This window comes from Vombatus ursinus, unplaced genomic scaffold (assembly GCF_900497805.2).
Source record: "Vombatus ursinus unplaced genomic scaffold, bare-nosed wombat genome assembly UNPS02014798.1, whole genome shotgun sequence".
In the NCBI taxonomy this organism is placed as follows: Eukaryota; Metazoa; Chordata; class Mammalia; order Diprotodontia; family Vombatidae; genus Vombatus; species Vombatus ursinus.
Genome location: NW_020954576.1, coordinates 34,665,153 through 34,673,960, shown reverse-complemented (window position 1 = coordinate 34,673,960; position 8,808 = coordinate 34,665,153). Strand labels below are relative to the sequence as shown.

The window sequence follows — 8,808 nt, the reverse complement described above, 5'->3', positions numbered from 1 at the left end:
CACCAACTAAATTTGCCCCAGGGACAATAATTGCTAGTTATGGCTCTGGGTTCCATTATATAGAAACTGAGTGTTAAAACATATTTTCTTAAATTGAGATTCTATCTTCCTAAGAGGTGAGATGAACAGTATTCCTTATCTCCGTGGGGGACTCAGGAACATCTTAAGATCAGTTGAGAACTGGGATACAGTAGCTCTCTGCTAAGTTTCAGAGGGAGTTTTCTGATGCTAAATTCCCCCCTTTTCTAGATTTGCATGATATAAAAATATATCTGATCTCTATTCTTTGCAATAATTCCTTACAAGCCTTTTTGTACCCAGCTATGGCTTTATTTTCTTTCCTGTTATTAAGGTGTCTTTTTGACTACCAGCTGCTTCTTTTCAGAATTTATGAGGATTTGGTGGTGTTGCTTTTTATTTCAATGGTGAGGAGTCCAAAGATCAACTGTAGCAAAGGGGTGCATCAGAGTGCATTTGTAGGCTGATTATGTATGAGGCAGCCACACACCTTGGCTGTGATTTCAGCTCTATTGGACTCCTCTGTGCCCTGGTGCCCCTGGAAAGTTGCTTTTCCAGGACCTCCCAGAGTGGGCATATCTAGAGGGAGATGCTAAGCCTTTGGGGGAAATTGCCAAATCCTATATTTGTACATCAGCAGGCAATAAATGAAGAAGGTTAAGCATTGCATTCCTACTGTCTAGTGTCTGCAGACCCTGCAATCAAACATGAGGCCATCTTCTGAGACAATTGTCTCCGATGACAGCTTATTATAGAAAGGTTTTGGTACTATGGAGGATTTTTGCCAATGAAATAAAATAAGAAAGTGATCTCTTCCTAATTTCTATTGTGATGAACCACAATTTGGGAGATGATAGCTGAGTGCTTATTCAGATTTCAAAAGCTACTTTGTACACTTATGCGCTGACATCTTCACGAGGCTCCCTGAGATGGAGAGAAACTGAGATGGGCAGCAGGATGGCACCAAGCAGAGAGCGAGGGCTCAGGCAGGGCTTTGCTAAAGCCTCTGAAGAGTCTGCCCAGCATCCTCTGCTCTGCAGACACAGATAACCCATGGCACAGGGAACTAAGAAGGCCAAACAGCATCCATTTTAGAATTAAAGTAGGGATTTATCCTTTCCAATCTTCCGGAATAATTTCTTAACATCTTGGATAGGAACATACTTCATTTCTAAATCAGTGTAATGGGGTCACCGTCAGGTTTGAATCTTGGGTAGTCTGCTGCACAGTTTTGCCTGCCCAGTAGTTTCTTCCTGGGGTTGAGAGTGGGTTGTTTCCTATTGCCACTTGGAGGACAGTTTGTTTCTTGAATTCTGTGACCATCTTTCAACTTAGGAAATTGAGATTTGAGAGTCAATGTGGTAGAGTGAAAAGGATCCTGGTCTTAGGTGGAGTCAAAAAGGAAATGGGAGAAAGAAAAAAAAATGGAAGGAAAGAAAGAAGGAAGAAAGGATAAAAATTAAGGAAGGAAAGAAGGAAGGAAAATGGAAGGAAAGGGGGGGAGGGAGGAAGGAAACAAGCATTTATTAAATTCCTACTATGTGCCAGGCACTGCGCTAAGGACTTTACAAATATTATTTCACTTGATCCTCACAACCACCCTGGGAGGTAGGTACTATTATTATTCCCATTCTATAGTTGGGGAAACTGAGGCAGATAGCAACCCTTTGCCTAGGGAGAGTCACACAACTATTAAGTGTCTGAGGCTGAATTTGAAATCAAGGCTTCTTGACTGGTTCTTCAGGAAGGCCTAAGCTCTATCTACTGTGCTATATAGTAGGTGATATGATATGCACAAATACATAAGCATAATATAAAATACACATTAAGTACACTTGAGAGGTGCAAAACAACTTGCTATGTGAGGCTTAAGAGGGAAAAATTTGTTACTGATGGGGGTGCCAGGAAAGATCAGGAATGACTTCATGGAGGAGGAGGCATCTGAATTAAGCTTTAAAGACTGAGTAAAAAATTAACAGGCAATGAGGGGAGCAAGATAACATCTAGGGAGGTAGAAAAAGACAGAGAGTGTGCAGAGAGTAGCCCAGTTTAATCAGAGTGTAGAGCTTATAGAGAGGAGAAATATGAGGCCAGACTTGAAGGGTAGGTTGATTCCATATTTTAGAGTGCTTTTAAAGGTATGTAACATAGGCCTTTCCTCTGTAGGCAGTAAAAATCCACTAAAGATTTTGATAAAGAGGAGTGAGGCAACCAGATTGTTGAATAAGGAGCATTGGAAGAATATGAATAATCTATAGGATTACAAGAAGCAGTGGAAGGATGACCTATTACTGGGTTATTTCAATCGCCTAAGCAGATGAGGGCTGATGTACCACTTGAGGTGGGTGGCAATAAGAATAGAGCAGAGGAGATGGTTGTAAGAGAGATTACAAAGGTAGAACTGACCAGACCCATGAATGTCTTACATAGAGAAGTAAACAAGAGGAAGAGTCCAGATTTTTGAAAATGCGAGATTGGGTGAATGGTAGTACCACCAACAGGGATGATAATTACGTCTGAAAAAGGAGCTTGTTGAGGAGGAAAGATAATCCGTTTCATTTCAGATGTGTGGAGTTTGGGGTCCAAGTGGAACATACAGGTGGAAACATCCTATAGGTAATTGAAGATGTAAATCTGGAGCTAGGAAGAGATGGAAATATAGAGACTTTGGAGGTAATAGTTGAAGCCAGGGGGCATGAATGAGATTGCAAAGCTAGAGAATGTAGAGACAGATGAGGATGGCCAAATATACTGCCTTGGGAAACATACACCTTAAGTGATCAGGAAGAGGATGAGAAGCCAGCACAGGAGATAAGGGAGTGCTAGAGGAGGTCTGGGAGAACCAAGAGAATTTATTCTCTCTGAAGCCAACAGAAGAGACAGAGTGTAGGGTCAATAGGCTCAAATACTGCAGAAAAGTAGAGGATGAGGACTGAAAAAAATAATTTGATTTGGCTCCTGGATCATTGGCAGTCTTTGAAAAATATGAAAGTATTGAAATAATAAGATAAGTTGAAATAATTGGAGTTTTTTTTTTATCTGTGATAAGATTGTTGTTTGCCCAAATGCCCTTCAGCCTGTTGCTAATTTTTATGGTCCGACAGTTCAACTCAAGAGTAGAAGAATAACAAAAATTGACATCAAAACATAAGCCTACCGATCAATAGCACAGCACACTAATTGAGATCCACCCAGAAATCCCTCATAAATCTATGACCAATCTGCTGCCAATGACTCCTTGGTTCAGTTTCATGCAGGAAATAAGCCATTAGGCTAATTAGAGTGTTTCTGCTACCTTCTTGGGATTGTGGTACATTGTTGCCTTCAGCACCTTCACTGAGGACTTGAATAACTTTGGAATAAAGTATCTCAATACTTACTCCTTTGTTTAGGAAGCCATTTTTCATGAAAACAAATCATTGTCTTTTTGTTTCCTCTCATCCTATTTTCCTTCTTTTATTTAAATTTTAAGCCATCATATACAAACTTTTTCCCACACTAGAATAAAAAGGTATCTCTCAAAATAACTCTTTCTGGATATTTATTCCTTTTTAATCCTCTGGGGGTTATCTTACCTCGTCTATAGTCATTATTTAGTGAACTCTCCACCATTCATCTCATCTGTTTTTCTTAAAGTCACTTCCTTCAGCCTCTTAATCATTTGTCTCGATTTTCTTATAACCAACTCCAATTCTTCAAAATGTTGGCAGAATTAAGGCCACCAGACCCCAGGCCCTTAAAAAAGAAAAAGCCATCACTTTCCTTTTTCCTGTTTTGGGAAATGACACTTTGACACAAAGCCAAGGTCATGATGTTATGTTATCATTGTGGCCAAGTGGATTCCCTATTGAAAAAGGGGTAGTTGAGCTGGGCCTTATAAGTCAAGAAATACATACACTGTGATTCAATCAAGTCTCAATAATTTGGATCTCACTAATTTAGAATTTGTGAAAAATTCATACATTTATTGGATTGAAGTTTTTTCTTTGCAGCATTAAAATTGGCTTTGTTTTAAAATAGGGTAATTAATAAAGAAAATTATTGGGAGGAAATAAACTAGTTGAGAGAATAAACTTTTAAGGAAACCAAGTAACTTAGAAACACTATTTAGATATATGCAATTAATATGTAAATTAAAAATTTATTTATTAAAGCAGGTTCATCTGTTCATTAAAGCAGGCACAATAAGGACTTCTACTAAACCACTCTTTACTAGCCTCACTTACAATGCTTGTTCACTTAAATTAAGATATGTTTTTGTGTCTTTTAAAATTAGGCACAATTTTGGTTTGACTTTTCCTCTACGAGTTAGTGATATCTACATCCTCTTGTAAATCATCTATAGAAGGATGAATTTCACTAAATAATAAATATTTGTTGAATTGAATTAATAGGATTCTCTTTGTTTCTAAATAAGGGGTAAGGTGGGTTGAGCTGGAGGGTGTATAATAGATTTGCAGGGAAGCTTCTTACGGCAAGGAACTATTTTTTGTTTTCATCTTTGTACCCTCAGGACCTAGAACTGTACCTTGGACATAGTAGGTGCCTCATAAATGCTGATAAATTTGAAGTGAATTTTACTACCTTTCTGTCTCCACTCTAGCTGGCTGAAGGCAGGATAGGAGCACTATAGGGGATAGTGGTTGGTCTTTAGAGAAACAGTCATAGAATGCACCAGCTCTTTGGCAACCAGGAGTATAGATACTCACCAGTCTGATGATTCTAATTGCTCACATGTGGTTACTTCACAGTAAACTTATGTGCTAGACAGTATGTTATTTTAATTATTATTATCCCCATTTTACAGATGGGGAAACTGAGGTTCTAAGGACTTAAAGGACCTCCCCGAGGTTATACAGATATTAAGTATCAGGGAAAAGCCTCAAATATGTATCTTTTGGTTTAAAGACCATGGTTCTTTCACCACAGGCTTCTCTATGATAAGGACTAAGTAAGAGAAGGAAAGGAAAGACTTAGAGAGGTAGTTTTCAGTCTTTTCAGAGTTATAACACGCTATTGTTTGAATTCCTAATAATAGGTGGCATTTAGATTGGCCATTGATGTTAGCATAGAGAGGCAGTGATATAATGAATAGAGAACCAGCTTCAAAATCAGGAAGGCCTTGGCTCTGCTCCTACCTCTGACACATACTGGCTGGGTGACCCTGGGCAAATCACTGGAACTCCCAGGGCTCAAGGGAATCTTCTAAAACTATTCGCTCCAGAGAAGGTGCTGACCTGTATGGGGTAGAGGGAGTGTCCTCCTGTGGGAGTTTCTATACCAGTGAAAGCACAAGTGTAACCCCTATCCTTTCAAGATCATAAAAGAGATGGTGTTATTCACAGAATCAAAGAATTTTCCAGTTGGAGGGGACCTCAGTAGATAGGACTTCTAGTTCAACCCATTGCAGGAAAATGATCCAAAGCACAACAACATACTGAAAAGTAACCTCTAGACAACAAGGGGGGCCCATTATGGTAATCCTCATTTTACATGAGGGGAAACTGAGGTTCATATCAGTTAAGAGACTTGCTTGTAAATGTCAGTGGCAGGATTTGAAGCCAGGTCTTTTTGATTTCAGGTCTAGCAGCTAAGTCACAATAGCATGTTACCCAGGGAAAATACTGCATGTCATAGCACCATTAAAATAAGGCAAATGGCTATATTTAGTGAAAGCTACAAACACATCATTTTACATGCATTATGTCACTTATGCCTAATAACAGCATTACAAGTATTATAGGTATTATTACCATTTCCATTTTACAGATTAGGAAATTGAGGCTCTGGTAAATGAAGTGAATGACTCCAAGTCAGACTGCTAGAAAATGCCTAGAAAATGGCAGAAATGGGATTGAAACTCATGTCTTCTGACTTCAGATCATGTGCTTTTCCTGCTATACAACATGGCCTCCCTGATTCAGTTTGAGACTTTCATGCCTTGAGCTAATTCTTCTCATCCAAAGTTAGGGTTTAGAATAGAAAAAAGGGAAATATGACCAATTAGTTTAAAATACTTCTCTGCTATCAGAGATGGTTTTTATTAAAAAACAAAACAAAACAAAACAAAGCAATATGATATGTAACAACTGACTAAACAAACTTAGTCTTTAGGTAATTGAATGGTCAGAAATTTAGGTAGACTGTAGTCATTTTAGGACACTGATGAACTGTAAGTGTCCAGAGGATGAGATTGAGAGTGATGAAGGGCCTTGAGTCCATGCCATATTCCTTGAAAGAATTGATAATGTTTAGTCTGGAGAGAAGAAGGCTGGCAGAGAGGGTTGGGGTGGCAGAACATCATAGCTGTCTTGAAGCCCTCGAAAACTATGTTTTGGAAGAGGGACTACACTTATTCTGCTAGGCCCTAGAGAACAGAGTCAGAAGCAATGAGAGGCAAATTTAGCTTGATAAGAAGAAAAACTTCCTAACAATTAGAGCCTCCCCAAAGTGGAATGGGCTATCTTTAAAGATAGTCCACTCACTGCTAAATCAGGTTGAACGTAACTGACGGGGTTCAAACCTGTCAGTGAGGTAGGGGGATGTCTACCCCACGCATGTTAAGACTTCCCCTGGTAGAATGGGCAGATGAGAATAATTTGTTCCAACAGCCATGGAGGTGACTGAAGCAGGGACTGTTGTGTGCTGAGAGTTTGGTCAGACATCAAAGATGCCAAAGTCATCCACTGTATCCAGGCCATTGCCAGTCATCTTCACTTCTGTGTTGCCACTGGACTTCTTGTGCAGCTCTGACTCCCTTAAATCCAATTCAAGTGCAAGTCTTCACCCCATGATGTCTTTGTCCTGTTCAAAATGAAGGATGAACAACAAGAAGTCTTTCAGAAGAGAAGGGATTACTGACTATATGTCAGGGGATTCCAAGGCAAGGGATGTCCACTGAGGTACCTTACACCTTTACAATTTGTATGATTTTGTGTGTGTAATTTGCTTTTGAGAAGATTTTAAATAAGGGACACAGCTGGCTTTGGGATAACAGTTCCTGTAATGGTCTTGTTAATCAGGGTCCTGTGAACATTTTTAAAAAATATTTTGGTATCTTTTTTCTTCAATATAATTGGTTTCCTTTGTTATCTTTATATCTGATTTCATGCATTTTAAAACATTCTGAGGAGTCTAGAGGCCTCACCAGACTGACAAAGGGGCCTATGCCACTAAAAGGTTTAAGAACTCCTGGTCTTATCTGATATTTTCATGGTAAAATCTCAATCAAAAATCTTTATAGAGAGAAGTTTGCCTTAGATATTTCCAACAAAGCACCTTTAGCTAGCAGAGCAGCATTCATCTTGGGTTGCAGTCAACACTATAGACATTCTCTTTTTTGAGCTTTGTATTCATTTTTCAATTGTTCCTGGAGTCTGGAGCCTATAGCTTGAGATCTGTAATTGTGTTTCATCAAACAACTCTTTCTCTCAATTCCTGGATGACTCTTAATTGAAGGAGATAATCTCAAGTGGAAATGATGTGAACTCTGGATCATAAGTATTTTATGATCATTCATTAAAATGGTTTTTTTAAAGAATTTTTTCATAAAATCAATATGACCACACAAAGCTATCTTTAAAGCCAGTAATTAATACAAAAGAAATTAAGCCACACAAAGGCATACACAGTATTATACTGTCACTCCTTCTGGAGTACATGGTGTGGCACAAAAGCAGTGATTCCCTAAATCTCAGGTGTAGAGCAACAGAGGGAATGCTTGACAAGGAAGACCCAACCAGTTTTGTCATGGATTGTGCCATCAACACATTATCAGAGTTTTGAGGGTCATCCACATACTTCTTATGAACCACTAGATGTTCCCCCATCTCTTGCTTCTCAGCACTGTACTCCTGTAAGAAGTTTGTTGTTTCCTTACCAAACTATATTTTCAATGCAGCATTGGTTTTCTCTCCTGGATCCACTGTCCTTCTTTGGGACTGCCCACTCTCTACCATCTTAATCTTACCCTTTGAATGCTACACATTCTAACATGTTCCCCAGAGTGAGGGTGAATGACTTTGTTTCACTGCTGTCCCTTTTCCACCTAGTCATAATAGGTTCTGAAGCATGGTTTTGATCTCAATATCCCCAAAGCCTTTGGCCAACCAGTCCTGTCTAATCTTCAGGATTTCTAGATAGGCTATTTTCAGTTTCCTTATGACCTAAGCCATTCTGGCTCTTTTGCTCAACATGTCCATCTTTTCCCTTAAACTTAGGGAAAAAAGTTTCTTCCACTGATTGGTAGATCTGCTCCCAGAGGTCCAACCAAGGCAGATGCTGCAATATATTTGTTCTATTGGGTTACACAGTCCTGATACTCAAGGTTTCTCATTGGAAACCTGATGATATTCGACTTTGAGACCTGTGTGAGGGTATGTCCTATCCTTATTGTGAGAATTTCTTCAGTACTATTAGAACCTGATTGAGTCTAGGTGGAACAAAGAGGATGAAGAGGACAGTAAGGTGGCTCTCTCTGTGGATGCTGTTGAGGAGATAATCTTCTTAGTCAGGGGCCTTGAATCACAGAGGGCAAGGTCACAGAGAGAGTCACACTGGCCAAAGCCTGAGCTAGGCCAATTCTGCCATAAGCAACCTAGAGTTGGCTTCTGGAGGGGCTCATGTCACAGGGCACAAACTAGCTTTGAGTCCTCGAGTTCCAAGAGAGTCCAAGGAGGGCACAAGGACATTTATCTCAGTCACATACATCTTCCTGAAATGGAGGAGGCCCCAGAAGGTACAAGGGAGGTAGAGGGTGTTGTCAGATGACCCCCCAGTTCTACCGTCCAT

At 39.6% G+C, this 8,808-nt stretch overlaps 1 pseudogene; it reads right to left on the bottom strand.

Annotated features, from left to right (window-relative positions):
• Positions 1-914: 914 nt before the first annotated feature.
• Positions 915-8,808, bottom strand: LOC114049406 (annotated as a pseudogene).